This window comes from Rhinopithecus roxellana, chromosome 15 (assembly GCF_007565055.1).
Source record: "Rhinopithecus roxellana isolate Shanxi Qingling chromosome 15, ASM756505v1, whole genome shotgun sequence".
In the NCBI taxonomy this organism is placed as follows: domain Eukaryota; kingdom Metazoa; phylum Chordata; class Mammalia; order Primates; family Cercopithecidae; genus Rhinopithecus; species Rhinopithecus roxellana.
In genome coordinates, this window is record NC_044563.1 from 108,307,380 (window position 1) to 108,327,382 (window position 20,003).

A 20,003-nucleotide genomic window follows, 5' to 3' on the forward strand; every position below is an offset into this window, starting at 1 on the left:
AGAAACAGCAAGACATCAGGAGATGTTCTCAGATAACTGCATACTCATCCTACTAACACTGAATGTGAAAATGAGTCCACTTAAGATTTATCTTAAAGTCCCTGAAGCTTTCTTCTCATTACCACCACCCACCTCAAACACCCAGCCAGATTGAACACCCACATGCAGCATCATCTAGAGAGGAATGCTTCAAAAGTACCCAAGAGGCTAACATAGCCCTGCACCACAGCACGTGCCAATCAAAACGTACTGAACGAAGCCACGAACGAAGAACAGGTAAGTAAATGGATGATGAGTAGATGAAGGTGCTGAAGCATCAACACTTAGTAAGTATTCACTGTGCTAGACAGTGTGCTGAGAGCTCTGTATGGATCATCTCATTTAATCCACCCAGCAAACACCCAACGGGATGATGGGCAGAAAAGAGGAAAAACAGGACTGAAACTGCTATCCTTACAAAGACCTCCTTGCAAGGTTGGCTCTTCCTTGGCTGGAGTCTGAGAACTTGGATTTTGAGAGACTTTGCACCACCCTAACTAACAAGAGTGGCTCACTGTGCCTAAACTGTTTAGGCACACAGTACAACTCACACTGAACACCCCTGCTTTCCTTCCTTCTGGGAGGCTATAATTTTGGTACATGCTGAGCAAAGGGTGCCTATGTGATCAGTCCCTAATAAAAACTCTGGATACTGAGTCTCTAGTGAGTGTCCCTGGTCAATAACATTCCACATGTGTTGTTACATTACAACTCATTGCTAGGGGAATTAGCGCATCCTTTGGACTCAACTGGGAGAGGACTCTTGGAAGCCTGAACCTGATTTCTTCTAGACTTTATTCCATTCGTCTTTTACCCGTGTTGATTTTGCTTTGTATCCCTTTGCTGTAATTAATCATAGCCATGAGTATGATCATACACTGAGTTCTGTGAATTCTCCTGGCAAATCGCTGAACCTGGGGTGGTCTTGGGAGCCCCAAACAAATGAGTATGGTTCTTATCACCACTTCATAAATGCGCTTTGAGAAATCAAGTGACTTGCTCAAGGTCACACAGTTGGAAAATCAAGTACCGGGTGAGGGCCGCCACACAGATTCCAGAAGCCCTGATCTCAACCAACTCGACAGCATTGCCTCTCTCTCTGCCAGCGGCTGTCACTTTTCCAACAGAAGCCAGACTCCTGCTCCAAATAAATTCTTCTTCCACTCATGCTGTACAAACAGTTTTAGCAGAAACTGCTGTAACTTGGGCTTGATTGAGTGTCCTGCTAAACCAAACAGCCCTGTGGGGTAATATACTCTCCCATTAATGGTTCTGGTGCTCTGGCTTGCGATTAGGGGATGTGAGATGAGATCTATTGCTACATCCCAGGTAGCAGGCCTTATGTAGCATCCCTCTTGTCTCCTGTCTTAGAGGCAGGACCCGTGGTCCTCCAAAAAGGAAGGGCCATTTCTTTGAAACAAACAGGCAATAAATTACCTCCACATTCTTGCTGTCTGTAACATGCTGACTTTGGCAACAGCCAACTCACAATCATCAGGGTTTTAAGGCCTGAAATGTTCCAGGTTTTAAAAACCCATGTGGCTTTGTTTCACCTTGGAACTTCTGTCATGGTGCTGGTGTACTCTTCTCAAAGCATAAACTCAGGACAGTCCTGGGTTCAAGTTCCAACTCTATTTTTTTATGATGGGCAAGTTTCTAAATTTTGCTGGACTTCAGTTTCCTTACTGCGGCATCCTGATAAGTAAGCAACAAGAAGTAAGCGGGCCCAAGTCGGGGAGAACAATTGTTCCAAGAAATGGCTAATCACAAACCCACTGGCCCAACATCCTTTCATTAAATACCTCATTCCATAAATAGGCCCCTCCAGCATGACCCTATAAAACTTTCCTCCAGCCCCTGCCGCTTTGCAGACGGCCCATTCGCTGCCGTGCTGCCTGTTGCACCCACGCAACGTATTTTTGTACTTTCGCTGACAAATCCGCCCTTTTTTACCTATGACTATCTTGGTATTGTTTTACCACCCACGACATCAGCCCCAACCAGTTGCATCCACAACACTTATTGGTAAATTGGAGGTAACATCTACTTCCTTGGGCTCTAGTAAGGATTGAGATAGTCTATACAAGACATTATACAGCATGGTATACAGTAGATGCTCAATTAATGGTAATGCTTATGCTATTTATCATCATCGTCATCATCATCATCACTAAGTTCACAGAATTTAGAAACTGATCATGGAGAGGCAAGCAGAGAGGGGCACTGAGGCAGAGCTGGGCCCAGGGCAGTACCACACTCTACGGTGTCAGCAGGAGCGTGGAGCAGGCAGGAGTCCCACCCTTCTGGGCATGGCTGCAGTCACCCAAACTGCAGCTGCAGACGCAGACATCTCTGTATTCTCGGGGGCCCAGGAAGGGCTTCCCTTTACTCCCACAGTCTCAGAGGTGTCTGCTCCAGCTCCCTGGCCTCTCCCTGCTGTCAGCACCCACTGAGATCATGGAGCAAAGTTGAGGCCGAGCCTGGGCACTGTTGCAACCCAGCTGGACGTGCGCATGCTCAGGGCAGTGCTGACACACCAGCGCCCTGCCACCTCAGCTGCCTCTGGACTTTGGGTGAAGACAAACATGGGAGGGAGACCAAGGGGATGCTGAAGACAGCTTGGCACTGCCCTGCAGGTGCCCCTTGGCACAAACCTGGGCACCATGAAAGACAGCAGGAGGCAGACATGCTCCTAGGCGAGGGGGCAGGCCCCTGGTGAAGCCCAATCTTCAAGCCAGGGAAGGCCTGAGGCCTGAGGGCCAGGCTGTGGGTCCCACAGACTGGAGTGGGAACTTTTCCAGGGCCCACCCATGGATTAGCCAGCATGCATGCGCTTCCTCCCCTCTGAGGTCCATAAAAGCCCTGGACTCAGTCAGACTTGAGGAGACAACGGGACAAGCTGCAGAGAGGAGCTACCCTCTCTGCTGAGAGCTGAACACTCATCAAGACACCCTGGCTACAGAGAGGAGCTGCCCACTGTGAGTCTCCTCTGAGCTGTCCTATTGCTCAATAGAGTTCCTCTTTGTCTTGCTCACCCTCCACTTGTCTGCATACCTCATTCTTCCTGGATGCAGGACAACAACTAGGGACTCACTGAATGGCAGGGCTAAAAGAGCAATACCACAAACAGGGATGAAACATGCTGTTTGCCCACCATGTTGCAGGAGACAAGAGGAGAGAAGAAAGAAGAGAAGAGTTGTGGCCCTTCGGGGAGCCCAGACCTAGGAGTACCCCCAAGCCAGGGTTGTGATACCCTTTTTAGGGCTCTGTGGTTCCTAGAATCTCCAAGCTTCCAGGCATCACACTGCATTCCCCAGTGTCAGCCATGGAAGCTGCTTATGGTATGCCTGGTCCAACCGCAGCCTTGCAGGGAGCTAGCACCCATGCCGGTGTCTGGAGGTGCCTGCCCCACCACAGCCGGCATACCTAGCTGTGCAGTGGCTGAACTCCACACTCACTCACATAACCCTCACTGATGTGCAACTGGCTTGCCCTTGTCAGGTATGGGATCTAGGCCTGTAGTGGGAGCCAAGCACAGCCTGCCAGGTCAAGTGGGCAGAGGAGCCCAGAAGGCTAGAGCAAAACTTGGGCAAAGGTGCCACTGGCCACAGAAATTTCCAGCTGGCAAAGTGATACCCCAGAGATCCCGTAACAGTACTTCACTGCCCTCCATATGAGAAAAGAAGGGGTATAAGAAAATATACATGTATTGACTTATCTGTGCAAAAGAAATACAGGAGGATAAACCAGAAACTAACGAGATTGGTTATCTATAGGGGTGAGTGGGAAAGGAGTGAAAAACCATGGGGAACTGATACCAGACAAGATAACAGGATGAGAAGGTTGCACATTTCTCCGAGTATATCTACCTGACTCAACATATACTTGTGTAAATATACTCAGAGCACTGTATATCTTAGAACCATGGTAGTATTTTACACACCCCAAAAATAAACACTTAAAATCAATCACATGTGGGAAAAACTCAAAATGAAATATTAACAATAACAAGTAAACATAACTGCATTACTAGCAAATAACACCACCACACTGAAGGGATGGGGAAGAAAATAACCAGCCTAAGTAACTCAGGAAAACAGTATGTTGACTAGATTCCATAAAGCTAAAGAAGAAAAAAAAAAAACTACAATACTGTACACTAGTTATATTTGTTTCTCCCAAGAGTATAGGTCAATTCTGAAACTATCTTCTGGGTGCACTAGTGTTGAACAAATATGTAAATATACTGTAAGATTTCTGTCAGAGAGAGAAGTTGCAAATAAAGAAAGTTGGAAGGCTAGGCCAGGTGCGGTGGCTCACGCCTGTAATCCCAGCACTTTGGGAAGCCGAGGTGAGCGGATCACGAGGTTAGGAGTTCAAGACCAGCCTGGCCAAGATGCTGAAAACCCATCTCTACTAAAAATACAAAAAAAATAGCCAGGCGTGGTAGAGGGCACCTGTAATCCCAGCCACTCAGGAGGCTGAGGCAGAGAATTGCTTGAACCCAGGAGGTGGAGGTTGCAGTGAGCCGAGATTGTGCCACTGCACTCCAGCCTGGGCAACAGAGCGAGACTCGTCTGGAAAAAAAAAAAAAGAGAGAGAAAGTGAGAAGGCTAAAGTGAATCCTGAGGCTTTGGTTATTGAACCAAAATTTCCAATGGAAATCTGAAGGAATTGGAGGCCACCAGTATGAACTCAAGGTCTTCAAAAATTAGACAGACAGTACAGATGGATGGATGGACAGATGGACAGGCAGACAGACAAAAATAAATATCGACTATGTGTATGTATGGAATAGTGTATATACATACATTTCCTAGCTCCATCTGCTGAGAGAGACTAGAAGCAGTACACCTAAACAGCAATAAGCACACCTAGCAGCCAGATCTTGGTTTCTAAATACCATTATCTAACAAAGAAAACCAACCTCCTTGGAGAAGTGGTTGATTCCAGGAAGAATATACAAACAAGATGAACCTGGAGTATCTTCTGTTGCCAGAAGTGTGAAAATAAAGTAAATAAGTGTCCAAATATCATGGGGGCATGTCAAAAGGACACAGAAGTTACCCTGAAGTTCCCAATAGCCAAAGCTAGAACAATCCAAGCAACAAAGTCAACAACAGTATCAGATTATGACACAGAGAATAAAATAAATATCCAAGGCCAACAAAATAAGGATCTAGTACCCGAGACTGATACCAAAAATTGTTGAATAAGTAAGTAAACAGGGAGAAAGGAAAGTTCTTCTTTATTGAAGACTTCTCATTAATAAATGTAGAAGAGGTGCGGGAAACAGAAAGCCATCACAAAGCAACCATTATTGTAATAACTGTTACAGGCAAGATCTGGCAATGGATGCTAAAATTAGAAAATAAACACTCTAGGAGAAACAGGATATGCACAGTGTCAAAGTATCTTCCCCAATATATCATTTAATTACAAAGAGAAAAACAGTAACTTGACAGTGGAGAAACTTGGTAGATACCACCTCAACCAAGTGACCATGGTCAACATCATCAGCAATGAGATACATCAACATTATAGACCCTTCATATAAGATGCTGTGTCAGGAGTCCCCAAGCCCACACAGATTCAATGATTCACTAGGGTAACTCCCAGGACTCGGCATATAATCAAAGCTAAGATTTCTTACAGTGAAAGGATAAAAAGGCCAAGGAAAAAGGTATATGAAATGAAGTCACAGGAAACTAGGCTCAAGCTTTCACAAGTATTCTTCCAGGGTAGACACACAGGATGTGCTTAATTCCTCCAGCAACAAGTTGTTGACAACATGTGTGAAATGTCACCCACCAGGGCGGCTCCTTAGAGGCTCAGTGCTCACGGTTTTTATTAGGGGCTGGTCACACAGGCATTCTCGGTACACCAAATTTCCCAACTTCCAGCAGAAAAACAGCATCAACTACACAGCCTGCACAGCCAGTTTAGGCACAGTGAGCCACCATTAACAGTTGGGTAATGGGAAACCTACTGAAATTTAGGTTCCCAGAGGCCAGCCAAGGGCCAATGTTCCAAGCACACTTTTCAAAGGGCAGCAGTCAGGCCTGCTGTGTTAATGCTTTTTCTGCACAGATGGGCATTTTGGCTTCTGCTGGGAAAGGCTACAGTAACAGAAAAGCAGAGGAGTTTCCATTTTCCAGGGTCAAGTCTGTCCCTCTGCCAGCTCTCCAGCCGTCGTGTCCTTCCAGACAGGTTCAAGCTTCTGACACATGGTCCTTGATCAGCCAGTCTCATTCTGGTCACATTTTGAGGGATCGGGGAAGAATGCTTATAGGCTTTGCCATCTACGCTGAGAGTGTTTCCTCATAAGCCTCAGCACATCACTCCTATACTAAGAACATCACTGCCTTCCCATTAGAATAAAACCTAGAGTCATCATGCTGCTCTCCAATTCCAGGCTTTTTCATCAAGGCCATGAAGATCTTCCCATCTTGGAAATCTAAATACACAGGCTTCCTTGTTCCTTCTCAAGTCCAGCCAGCACATTCCCACCTCAGGGCCTTTGCACTCTCTGTTCCCGCTACCTGGAATGTCTTTCTCCCAGGGCTCAGCATGGCTCACTCCTCCATCTTAGTCTCTTGAATCTACTGCACTATCTGCAGTAGAACCTATGCTCCCACCCTTAGTCGCTCTAACCCTCAGCCTTTTCTTTCCCTTCACAGGACACATCACTACTTGATCTCATCAGTTTTGTATTAAGCTGTTTAGCTAATGCCCCTGCCTTCCAGCCTCCAAGAACGTACACTCATTTGCATACTTTCATTTACCATTTTTAAAGGAGCTGCACCGTACAGTGCCTACACCATGTGCCTCATAAATATTTTCATAAATATTTGCATAATGTCCAAATGAACCTATAAGAGGAAAGAGTGAGGCTGGACAACATGGCTAGTATTTCCTGAATGCTTAGTATGAGCATCGCACTCTGTTTCACAGATATCTTTAAGTTCTCACACACACACACAAAAACATTTTACAGGCCGGGCGCGGTGGCTCAAGCCTGTAATCCCAGCACTTTGGGAGGCCAAGACGGGTGGATCACGAGGTCAGGAGATCGAGACCATCCTGGCTAACATGGTGAAACCCTGTCTCTACTAAAAAATACAAAAAACTAGCGGGGCGAGGTGGCGGGCGCCTGTAGTCCCAGCTACTCGGGAGGCTGAGGCAGGAGAATGGCGTAAACCCAGGAGGCGGAGCTTGCAGTGAGCTGAGATCCGGCCACTGCACTCCAGCCTGGGCGACAGAGCGAAACTCCGTCTCAAAAAAAAAAAAAAAACATTTTACAGATAAGAAAACTGAGGTCCAGAAGTGAAGTAACTTGACAATGCTAATAAACAGAGTCAAGGTTCAAATCTTTCCCTTGCCACAGCTGCTCTGTCGCCTCCTTAGATTTCTCCAAGGACCAGCCCAGTTCCAGGACTAGATTTTATGGGAGAAAGAGAAAAGAGTGAAAATATGAATAATTATAAACAAATTAGCCATCATTCAATTAACTGGCTCTTTGGCCCTGCCCTTGCACCCTTTTCAGGAATTACTAATGAGACTTCCTGCCTGGTCAGCATGCTCAGTCGTGGTTTATGTCAGGGGAGTCTGTCTTGTTATGATTTACATTTGCATCATCACATGCCCACAAAGCAGATCACAGGCAACCAGCCGAGTGCCTGGCAGGGGCAGAGAAAAGCCTGTCCCAGACAACAGCTGTCAGCTGCTGCCTGCCTGCATGACTTGCTACAGGGCTGTGGGGAAGGGGGGTCCTGGGCAAGTCTCCGACTGTCCCTTTCTCACCCCCCATTTCCACAAAGGGGAGATTTCCTCATAGAACTCACCAGCGTCTGGCAGAAGGTGAAAGACTGACCCTGCCTGTCTTTAAAGTAGCCCTGACAAAGGCAGACAGGGTGACTCTATTCCGTTGAATACTTGAATTCACCACTTTTCAAGGATTTGGTCCACAAACTTTTCAAAGCGGCAGCTTTCATTAGCAGGAAGATGGGGACCAAGGGTCTCCTGTGGGTTGGGTTTATTTCCTGATCTAAGCCCTCCCCCAACTTTTTAGAGCCTACTTCCCACAGTCCTGGAATTCACAGACCAGTAAGATAAAAAATAAAAAACTAGATGAAAGTGGAGGAAAGACTAATACAATTGCCAACTTTTTATTTTACACAAAAACTTACACGAATACATGCAATGACCTCTACTTACTATTGCCCTAAATAAACATTTTCCTAAAATAACATATTGCCTTAGCATCCAAAATGCAGGAAGACAAAGTCTTAGAGTAAGGAACTCTCTAACCTGAAAGGGTAACTTTATAGCTACATGTTCACTAGACTGTCTTTATTTTTCCCATTTCACCAGGGGCCAGTGACAACCAGGTCATAAATCAGAGACAGTCCTGGGACCAATATTCAGGGTCCACGTCAGAACTAGAGGGGGCCAGGAGGCATTCCAGTGTCTCCAGGTTGCGATATCCTAACGACAAAGACTCGTAACAACTGGAGCACACGGGCAGTCCACCTAGGTTCACTCAGTAACTAATTCTCACATTCCACAGATGAGAAAACTGAGGCCCAAAGAGGCAACTGTACTTGCCCAAAATCACATAGCTATTTAGGGTCAGATTGGTCTTCTGCTTGAGTCCAGAAGTCCAGTTCTTCTGCTTGAGTCCAGCTTCTTTTAACTATACTACACTTTAGGCAGGGTACCCCAGGGCCACACCTGATCAAACCCCTCTTCTGGGACAGGCACAGGAGAAACTCCCAAGAAAAAGCCACTCTCCCACAGGAGCAGAACTTTCCAGGCCTTGTATAGAAGGCTCTTCCCCAGACATCATCATGCCTGTAGCTCCCAATCTGCCCGGAAGGGCACAGGGCTGCTCAAGGTCTGGAGGGTGATGGAAACTCCAGCGTGGGCTTGCTGTCTCTGGACACCACCCCAGACTCTTCCCAGGCAGCAATCACACAAAAGAGCTGGACAGAGGCTACAATGTGGAAGCATCTCTGTTCCACCAGAACAGCCATGAAGTCAGCTAATCAGACCTGCTGCATCTCTCAGGCTATGGCAACAGCTCCTGCTGTAGCTGTGGGCCTCTAGGATCTCTCTTCTAGATCTTTGTGGTTGGCCAGATGAGCAACAGCTACTCACCTTCAACCCCTGCACATCTCCTACTCCTGCCGCAGGATCCTACCAGTATGTGGCTGAGAGAGCCCAATGAACGAGGAGCTGTTTCACAGTATCGCCACCTTTGCTTTTATAAACACAAGACACAGCTCACTGTGAAAAAGTCAAACCATGGAGAAACACACAAAGACAGACGTAAAATTCATAACAAATTGCCACCACGTGGGGAAGTACACTGCGGGCATTTTGGTAAACATGCTCTAACAGCATGCTCTCAAAAACTAGTGTGTGCAAATGGATCGCCCCAGGACCCTGTTCAAATGCAGTGGGTCTGGGGTGGAGCCTGGGATCCTGCATTCCTAACAAGTTCCCAGGCGATGCTGCTGGCTCCAGGTGCCACAACTTCCAATAGCAAAGGGCCACTGTCTTGTTCACTATGTATCTCCAATGCCCAGAGAAGTGCCAGGCATACAGGCTACTCAATAATTACTGACGGAATTAATAGGCAGAAATCCGAGCATGCAATTTTACTTAAATGCACCCTTAAAATATATGCTATTCTGAAACCTGTTTTTGCTCCATAACATATCGTGACATCTTTTCATGTCAATAACTACTGGTACACATCATCATTTTTAATGGCTAAGGGTAACTTTGTGTACCCATAAATCCCATTACTGATGGACATTTGGGGTGTTTTCAATAAACAATGCACAGCCAGATGCATATTTTTCCCACTTGTATATTATCTCGTGAAGGTACAACTGCTAGGTCAAAGGATATGCATGTTTCACATTTTGGTATCCTTTTGACTGTTGACTGCCTCCTCCCTGAGGAACTGGTATTGTCTTCTGGCCACAGATGGCTATGAGAAAAGCCTCTAGCCCGGGATTGTCTGCTATGGGCTGATTCTCCCATGTTGGCAATGACGCTCCTAGAAGCACAAAGGCTGAGAGCATCCCATGGTTCCTCTGCATTTTTGTTAAGTCGCTCCTTAACTGCTGCTGTGCTCTATTATTCTCCATCCATCTCTCTCTTTTCATTTTAACATCTGTCTATTTCATTATTCTGCAGAGTAGGGGACATTTCTGTCTGGTCAAGGAAACCATGACTCCTCTTTTTATCTGCACCGGGTACAGGGCATCAGCCTTTGCTGGAATTGGTTTCCCTGGGTTGCAGGAATCATGGGAAAATGCAGTGTCCTCCTTCTGTGAGATGCTCCTTGAGCTGACTTTCCTGGGCTACATGGTCTCCTTTGATTAAGGACCCTGACAAAGGGCAAGGGCTGACTCTCACTCTTAGGACTGTCCTACTTGCCAGTATTTCTCCAGAATTCCCCATTCTCTGGGGCAGTGTCGCAGAGAAAGAGTCAGTGATCCATCTGCAGCAGGATCCCCAAGGATGCTTGTGAACATGCAGATTCCTGAGTCTCTCCCCTAGGGGAATGTGCATTTTTACTAAGCACACTAAGGATCCCAATGGGTACTAAAATGTGAACACCCTACTCTGACCGATTCTACCGCTTTCTTATACCCACAGAGCAAATGACCTCATCATTCCTTTCTTCCTGATGTTACTGCCGCTCCAAGAATCATGGCTACACAGCCAATGTGAGACCTACTCTGGCCATGGCTCCTTCAAGCCAAGTCTAATACATCCCAGATAGAGGAGTTACCACGAGATGAATATCCACAAGGAAACAACTGGCCTCTTTACGATCGTTCCCTATTTCAACACTGCTCTCTTCTTCCCCATTTGTGTGCAAGATACAGACTCTGCTTCACACACAAAAGCTGTGGGCTCATATACAAATGGTTGTTGTTCAAGCAAAAAGGCCCTTTTTAAAGCTTTGAAACTTAGTTCTGTCCACTTCGTAAGGATTTACATTTACCTGTGCCCAGTAGAAAATAGGATTAAAGAGGCCATAAATAATCTGCCTCTGTTTTGCCAATATCAAAATATTCCTAAGCATCCTATTACCTGTCTGGTGCTGAGTCAGTCGTGTGGGAATTCAAACGCGAAGCCGACAGGCTCTCTCCGTGATAGTGGAAGACAGAGACAGGTAAAGGAGCCCCTGCATGTAATGCAAATAGTGCCCTGATGGGGGAGCTTTAGGATGCTTAATCTCAAACTAGGGAGGAGGCTGGAATCAGAACAGGCTTCTCAGGGGAAGGTCGGTTTCAGTTGAGGTGGGCCACGGTCTAGGCGGCAAAGCAATATAATATTTACAGCGTGAGGCCTTACTCATTCCGTTTTTCATTCCACTAATATTAATTCACAAACTCTGTGTCACACCTGCAAAGAATGAGAATACATAGAAGACACCTACTAGCTAAAAACTGCAAAAAGCAGTCGCTCTGATGTTGCTACTATTAACATATTCAGTCCTCTAGCTCATTTGGTGAAAGGTCAAACTGGTTCCTTTTAAAATGACTTCATGGTTGGGGACAAGAAAGCAAAGAAAGCCTTGTAAAAATAACTGACTTTTAAAAAGTAATCTGCCTGGATTCTCCAGGAAATCTGGGGGCCAAAGCAGGGAGCTCCTTTATTGTGGTCCCAAGACAGATGACAAACAGCCCAGAAAACAAACTCACTCCTGGAATTCTAGCCTTTGCAAAAATTATGGCTTGAGCAAAAAGCCCTTTACTTGTTGCAACAGTTCAGCTCCACATGACTACTGGAGTAGACTCCAAGTTTTACTGATCAGATATTGCAATGTATTATTTCTTCCTAAAATAACATATTGGCTGTTTCAGACATACACACTGGGGAGTGCAAGAGCAACAGACCATACGCTAACTGGAATATAAATACAGAAAGAAGGCATCCAGTTGAAACAGCTTTGCCAGAAGATTCTCTTGTAGAAAATTCTTTCCAAACCTCTTCTCTTTTAAGCTGAGAAGAGGAGATCTACAGCCTAGGGTTAAGAGGTCAGAAGGACTCAGGGTTAAGAAGCATCCAGGTTTCTGGGCCGGGCACGGTGGCTCACGCCTGTAATCCTAGCACTTTGGGACGCTGAGGCGGGTGGATCACGAGGTCAGGAGATCGAGACCATCCCGACTAACACGGTGAAACCCTATCTCTACTAAAAGTACAAAAAATTAGCCGGTTGTGGTGGCACATGCCTGTAGTCCCAGCTACTCGGGTGGTTGAGGCAGGAGAATCACTTGAACCCAAGAGGCGGGGATTGCAGTGAGCTGAGATTGCGCCACTGCACTCCAACCTGGGCAACAGAGTGAGACTCTGTCAAAAAAAAAGAAAAGAAAAGAAAAGAAGCATCCAGGTATCCACCTCAGTTCCACCACGTAATCACTGAGATCCTGGATGAATCACTTAACTTCCCTCAGCCTCACTGTCCTCATCTGTAAAACAAAGATAAAGATGGTATAGAACTCCCCAGCTGTTGTGAAAATAAAATGAGATTTTGCATGTAGAGAATACAGCAAAACGTTTGCTATCTGGTAGAGATTCAGTAATGCCCTCCCCTCCCTAACATGGCTCATGGTTCTACAAATTGCTTTTCACATAGATGGCTAGTCCTGAGAAAAATGAGGTGGAAATCAATGTAATGTTTAGACAGTCTAAGGCTCTGCTCTTTCAGTTATTCATTCCAACAGTAATCTCAACTCGCTTTATGCCACACACAGAACCAAGTGTGGGGGTTGCAAAGAGAATAAAACAATTTCTGCTAGTAAGAGGCCCTTAGCTAAAAAAAACACCTGGCCAAGAGAAAGAGAAAAAAAAGAGACAATAAACAGACGATTGCAATGAGACGTGGTAAGTGCTACATAAGCTGTATCAACATTTGCCTTTCAACAGTTAATTATGGCTAGGTGTGGTGGCTCACACCTGTAATCCCAGCACTTTGGGGAGGCCAAGATGGGTGGATTGCTTGAACTCAAGAGTTCAAGACCAGCCTGGGCAACATGGTGAAACCTTATCTACAAAAAAATATGCAAAAAAAAAAAAAAAAATAGCCAGGCAAATGCCTGTAGTTCCAGCTACTCTGGAGGCTAGGGTGGGAGGATCGCTTCAGCCCAGGAGGCGGAGGCTGTAGTAAGCCAAGATTGCACCACTGCACTCTAGCCTGGGTGACAGAGCAAGATCCTGTCTTAAAAAAAAAGTTAATTACAGTAGTTAAGCAGTTAGATGTCAGCCTGCTTGGGTTCAAATGTTGTCTCTACCACTTATTGGCCATATGATTTATGGTAAGTTGGTTACCCTCTCTGTGCCTCAATTTCCTTATCAGGAAACGAGATATGAACACTACTAACCTCGCTCAGTTGTTGTGGAGATTAAATAAGACAATGTAATAATTACTTGGCACTTTTTCTGGAACAAAGTATTAGCTATGATAGTTAATACTATATTTGCTCTTGTTTTATACATTACATTTTATTATTATCTGATATTACACTACAAAATATAGTATTATAAAATATAAAATGTAGTATTATGTAGTATTGAGTGTTACAGATTATCCAGCATTATTATACAGTATTAGCTATTATTACTATTCCCATTTATTATTATTATCATTTCAGATAATTTCTGCCCAGCAGTGGATGCTTAATTAACATGTGGGGAATGGCCAGAATGCAAAAGGAACTCAGAACGAGTGGGACCCACTCAGCCTGGGGGAGCCAGGGAGTACTTCATAAACCCATGCTATTTTAGTTGGTTATGAAAGATTTATAGGAGTGTGCTGGTGAAAAAAAAGAGGGAAGGGCACTCCAGGCAAGAGGAATGGCATGAACTAAAGCTCAGAGTTGAAACGGGTTATGGCTTGTATAGAAATCTGGGAGAAGCTAGGGCACCTGGGACACGAGCTATGTGGCAGGAGATGCGTCTGGAAGCAAGGCAGACGGGAGTCTGGAATTATCCTGGAAGCCAGCAGACATCTTTCTAGAGGAAAGCAATGCATCAGATTTGTTTTTTATGAAGAAACTTTTTTTATGAACTCACAAAGATATCATGAAGCTATTGGAAGTCAAGGAAATCTCTTCATCCCCCTCAAAAGCCCTGAGGGAGCAGAAGAGAGACACGCCCATAATATTCTTTGTACTTTTAGGAAGAAAGACACTATAAACCAGAACAGAATTCAAAGTGGCTATCATCGACCTTTAAAGTACTTTTATTATGAAGAATGACAGGTGGAAAAAAAGGCAAAATTTCCACCAAGCAAGTTTGGGATTAGGAAATTATAATCTAAAGGGGTTTTTAAAGGTTATTTATTTTGGCTATTTGTTTAATGCACACACGTATATGGATAAAGAGGTTTTTGTGTGCATATATATTGGAATGAAAATTCTAGAGAATTTATGAGCAGGAAACTAAGATACTCCCAACCACTGCTTCTACAGACAAATCTTGAGGGGTGCGGAAAGATCTAAAAAGATAATAAATACATGTGGGTTAGGTAACTGACTACTTGGTGGAAAAACTTCCCGAGAGTGGATCCAAGTCCCTGGGATTAAGACCAGATGTGGGCACAGAGATTCCGGCAGAACAGAATGGTTTCCACCTAAAAAAAAGTGTTTCAGTAAAGGTATCATCCAACAGCATGAAAGTTGATATCTAAGGGATGACTCCTAACAAGTGGTAGGAAAAAAGTAAGAAAAAAAAATAAAATGAGTGAAAAGTGTGAGAATCACAGACAGTTTTCAAGTTTGAATAAACTCAAAGAGGACTCCATTCCAGACCCTTTTCCATCTCACTTAGGCAAGGAGGGTTATCTTCGCCAAAAGAAGAAGGGTTTTCTTTTCAGAGCCTCCACCCTCTCCCATCCCCTTGACTCCTGGCAAACTTTGAGGTTTTCCTTCTTCAAACATCCTCGCTTCCGTGGCATCTTCTTTGCCTTCAGACTCCAAAGGGGAAGCTTATTTCTGATGAGCTCTCTAGGGGCATCTCTGAAAGGTTTTCCTGGCCCTCCCCACACGATCCACATAAACAGCAGAACCCTAAAACTCAGGTTTTGTCTCAAAACACCTGCAAAGGGCAGAGATAAAGGCCTACGATGTGAAGACTAAGCCACTGTAACATCCATGCGAACTCAAGACTTCCATTCAGAGACATCAGGGGTGAGTGTGCCAACGGGGCAGAGAGGGAGGGAGGCTCCTTCAGGCTGCTCCCACAGCTTGTACAAGAAAACATTCTCTGTGTCATGATGTAACTTGAAAACAACTCTTTTGGGAAAATAGTACATTATTTTATGCACCACAAGTCTTGCCCTAGGAAAGGTTTCACCAAGGCATCCTGAAATTTCTATAATGCCTTCTACATCAGTCACAGGAATCAGAAAATCCCATGGCTATCATCTCTTGGTAGCTATGGGCTAACTTTAACAACAAAATACTGATCCTCAGCTTCTAACTTATCCTACAAAGGCAGTGACTCAATCCTGGCTGCATATTAGAATAGCCTAGGAGGCTTAAAAAAATATTTGAAATCAGGAGAGTATAAGTGGCTATACTAATATCAGACAAAATCAAATTTAAAACCAAAAAAAAGTTCAGTTCCTGGAGACAAAGTAGAACTTTTATGATAAAATAGTCAATATGTCTTCTATCAGGAAGACATAATTACATGTACCTAAAAACAGAGCCCCAAGATACTTGAAGCAAAAACTGACAGAATTAAAGGGAGAAATAGTCAGTTAAACAATGATAGTTACAAACTTCAGTACTCTATCTTCAACAATGGATAGAAAAACTAGGCTGAATATCAACAAGAAAATAGAAGGCATGAACACCACCACAAAATAGACTTAATAGATGTCTACAGGACACACTACCCAACAACCACAGAACACATTCTTCCCAAGTATATATGAAACATTCTCCAGGACAGACCAAATATTAGGACATAAAACAAACCTCAATACACTTAGAAGGAATGAAATCATGTAACATATGTTCTGCAACCACAAAGGAATGAAATTAGAAATCAACAACAGGAAGGAAATTTGTGAAACTCACAAATATGTGGAAATTAACATACTCTTAAATAACCAATGGGTCAAAACAAGAAATCAAAAATAAAAGTTAAAAAATAATTTGAGATGAATGAAAACAAAAACACAACATACCAAAACAAGGCTGAGAGTGAAAGTTATAGCTGTAAATGCCTACATTAAAAAACAAGAAAGATTTCAAACTCGCACATACACACACTATTAGAACTAGCCGAGAGTGGTAGCTCATGCCTGTAATCCCAGCACTTTGGGAGGCTAAGAAGGGCAGATCACTTCAACCCAGGAGTTGGAGACCAGCCTGGGCAACATGGCGAAATCCCGTCTCTACAAAAAAAAATTTTTCTTAATTAGTCAGGTGTGGTGGCCTGCACCTGTAGTCCGGCTATTTGGGAGGCTGAGGTGGGAGGATCCCTTGAGCCTGGGAGGTTAAGGCTGCAGTGAGCTGTGATCACACCACTGCACTCCTGCACTCTAGCCTGGGCAACAGAGTGAGATCCTGTCTCAAAAATAAAAAAAAACAAAACTATTAGAACAAACAAGCTTAGCAAGGTTGCAGTAGACAAGGTGGATATACCAAAATCAATTGTATTTTTATACACTAGCAATTAACAATCCAAAAATGATATTATGAAAACAATTCCATTTCCAATAGTATCAAAAAGAATAAAATACTTAGGAATAATTTTAACAAAAGAAGTGTAAGACTTGTACACTGAAAACTACAAAACATCACTGAAATAAAGAAGACCTAAGTAAACAGAAAGCCATCCCATGTTCAAGAATTTAAAGACTTAAAATTGGTTAAGACGGCAATACTCCCCAAATTGATCCACAGAGTCTACGGAACACTTATACTAAAATCTCAGCTAGCTTCTTGGCTGAATAGACAAACTGATCATAAATTCATATGGAAATTCAAGGGACTCTGAATAGCCAAAACCATATTGCAAAAGAAGAACAAAATTAGAGGACTAACACTTCTCCATTTAAAAACATACTACACAAAGCTAGAGTAATCAAGACACTGTGGTTATTGGCATTAGGGTACACATATGGATCAATAAAATAAAATTGAGTGTCTAGAAATAAACCTTTACTTTTCTAGTCAATCGATTTTTGACACGAGTGCCAAGAAAATTTACTGGATAGTCTTCTCAACAAATGGCTGAAATAACTGGAAATTCACATATAAAAGAACGAAATTGGACTCCTATATTCCATATAATGGAATGAAGTACTGATACATGACACAAGACAGATGAACCTTGAAAACATTATTCTAAGTCAAAGCAGCCAGACACAAAAGGCCACATATTGTATGATTCCATTATATGAAATGTCCAGAACAGGCAAATCTGTAGAGACAAAAAGTGGATTAGGGGTTCCCAGGAACTAAGAGAGGGAAGAAGGGGGAATGACTGCTAATGGGTACATGGTTTCTTCTTGGGGTGATTAAAATGTTCTAAAATTAGATACTAGCAATAAATTGTACAGCTCTCTGAACATAACTAGATAAAGAACAAAACTTTCTGGTAAACCCTAAGATCTAAGAAGACTGGTGACATCAGAAATGAAAGAGTTGCTTTTTTCCAGGAAAGTCCTAATTAGCCAAATTCCTCCCCAGGCAAAATTAGGCAATACTGGGGGATGTAGGGAGGTGAGTGTGGATGACCTTTCTGGTCTTAAAGTTTGAAGTTTACATTTGTTTTATCTGAGTTCCTTCCTCAGGGAAGGAAGTACAGGCCTCTCAAAAAAGTATCAAAGAGCTGAAACTGAAACTCACCAGATCACCACATCCAGACAATGAAATGCAGAGATCATCTCTTCATCATAATTGTTTCCTTGCCCTTCCCCAGTTCCTGTTTGCTTACACATTGTTACATTTCATCCCTGCTATACAAAGCTAGTTTTAGTGGGTCAACAGTATTAGTCTTTTCTAATAAAGACACACCTAAGGCTGGGTAATTTATAAAGGAAAGAGGTTTAATTGACTCACAATTCAGCATGGCTGGTGAGGTCTCAGAAAACTTACTATCATGGTGGAAGGGGAAGCAAACACGTGCTTCTTCACATGGCGGCAGCAAGAAGTGCCAAGCAAAACGGGGAAAAGCCCCTTATAAAACCATCAGATTTCATGAGAACTCATTCACTGTCATGAGAACAGTATGAAGGTAACTACTCCCATGATTAAATTACCTCCCACCAGGTCCCTCCCATGGCACGTGGGGATTATAGGAACTAAAATTCAAGATGAGATTTTGGGTGGTGACACAGCCAAACCATATCAGTCAGGGAGATGGATTTGAGACTGAGCTCCCATCTCCTAAGCTGCAGCACCTGATTAAAGGTTTCTTCCTTGGCAATGATCGTCATGCTGCTGATTGGCTTTCTGTGTGTCGAGTAGCAGGACCTAAGACTTAACCCCTGGTGTTTCAGTAACAAAAAGAAAGACTTACCTGGCCCCAAAATGTCAATACTTTTGAGGTTGAAGAACCAACCCTGTACTAGGGAAAGGTCAATACTCTTGGATTTTTTGCCCTTTCAGATTTACAGAAACTTTATATTCTATATCATATGGGCTATATAGCCCATATTAATGGTTAAGACTATAAAGTTATTTTTATAATAGAAATCAAACAGACATGGACTCAAATCCTGGATCTACGCCTTACCAGAACTGTAACCTTGGACAAGTTACCTAACTGCCCTGGGCTTTTCCTCCCTCATCTGTAAAATGGAAGATGAAACTGGCCTTACAGAGTAGTTGGGAGGATTAAATGAGAAGATGCCTAAGGCTAAGAGTTTTTATACTACTGTTTTTTTTGTTTTGTTTTGTTTTTTTAAAGTTCCAAAAGCGGCTTGATATCAGAAAATGGGTGACTGGGTCACCTAAAAATAGGGCTATTTTATCCGGTAACAATTAATACGCACACTGGCAAACTGTATGAGCTAATAAGCAATTGAAACACCCAGTTGCTATTCCTCACTACTACGTTATAATCTAGCTAAAGAGAGGCTGACCAAAGACCCAGTTGCCATAGTAATAAAAAGTTTCTGTGGGTCTTACTGATAAATGCTTTTTCCATTTTCCAGGCTGGGCTTTATGCACAAGCCTCCTGTGGTTGAGTCTTTTCTACTTACTAAACCTATTATCTTTCTGCTGCTCAAAAACCAATTTATTATAGGGAAAAGAGCCACCCAAAACAGGACGTGATGACAGCCTGTCATTTATTGTGGGTTTCTGTAATGGAGCTCCCCAGTTAGTAGTACCAATTAGCAGCTCAATAAGACATGCAGCTGCTTCTCAGCAGCTCAGTAAGACATATTAAACCACCTTCCATTACCTCCACTATGCCAGGTACCAGCACAAGATTCCTTCATCCTTGGCCAGGCACAGTGGCTCACACCTGTAATCCCAGCACTTTGGGAGGCCAAGGCAGGAAGACCACTTGAGGTCAGAAGTTCAAGACCAGCCTGACCAACATGGTGAAACCCTATCTCTACTAAAAAAGTACAAAAATTAGCCGGATGTGGTGTCACGTGCCTGTAGTCCCAGCTACTCAGGAGGCTGAGGCAGAAGAATCATTTGAACCCAGGAGACAGAGGTTGCAGTGAGCCAAGATTACACCACTGCATCACAGCCTGGGCAACAGAGCGAGACTCTGTCTCGGGGGAAAAAAAAAAACGATTCCGTCATCTTTACTGTAAATGAGGAAGAGGAAGAAGACACTCTTACTAATGTTTATTGTGTGTTCTGGGCTCTCATGGACTTTATCCCGCTTAGGCTCCACGAAAAAACTGTGAGGCAGGAATGATTACCAACACCTCACAGAAGACAGGAAGCATCACAGTGGTT

The 20,003-nt window shown here is 43.7% G+C and overlaps 1 protein-coding gene across 4 annotated transcripts in view; it reads right to left on the reverse strand.

Annotated features, from left to right (window-relative positions):
* LDLRAD3 (low density lipoprotein receptor class A domain containing 3) overlaps positions 1–20,003 on the reverse strand; it is a 291,981-nt gene that overhangs the window by 153,206 nt on the left and 118,772 nt on the right. The window lies entirely within an intron of this gene.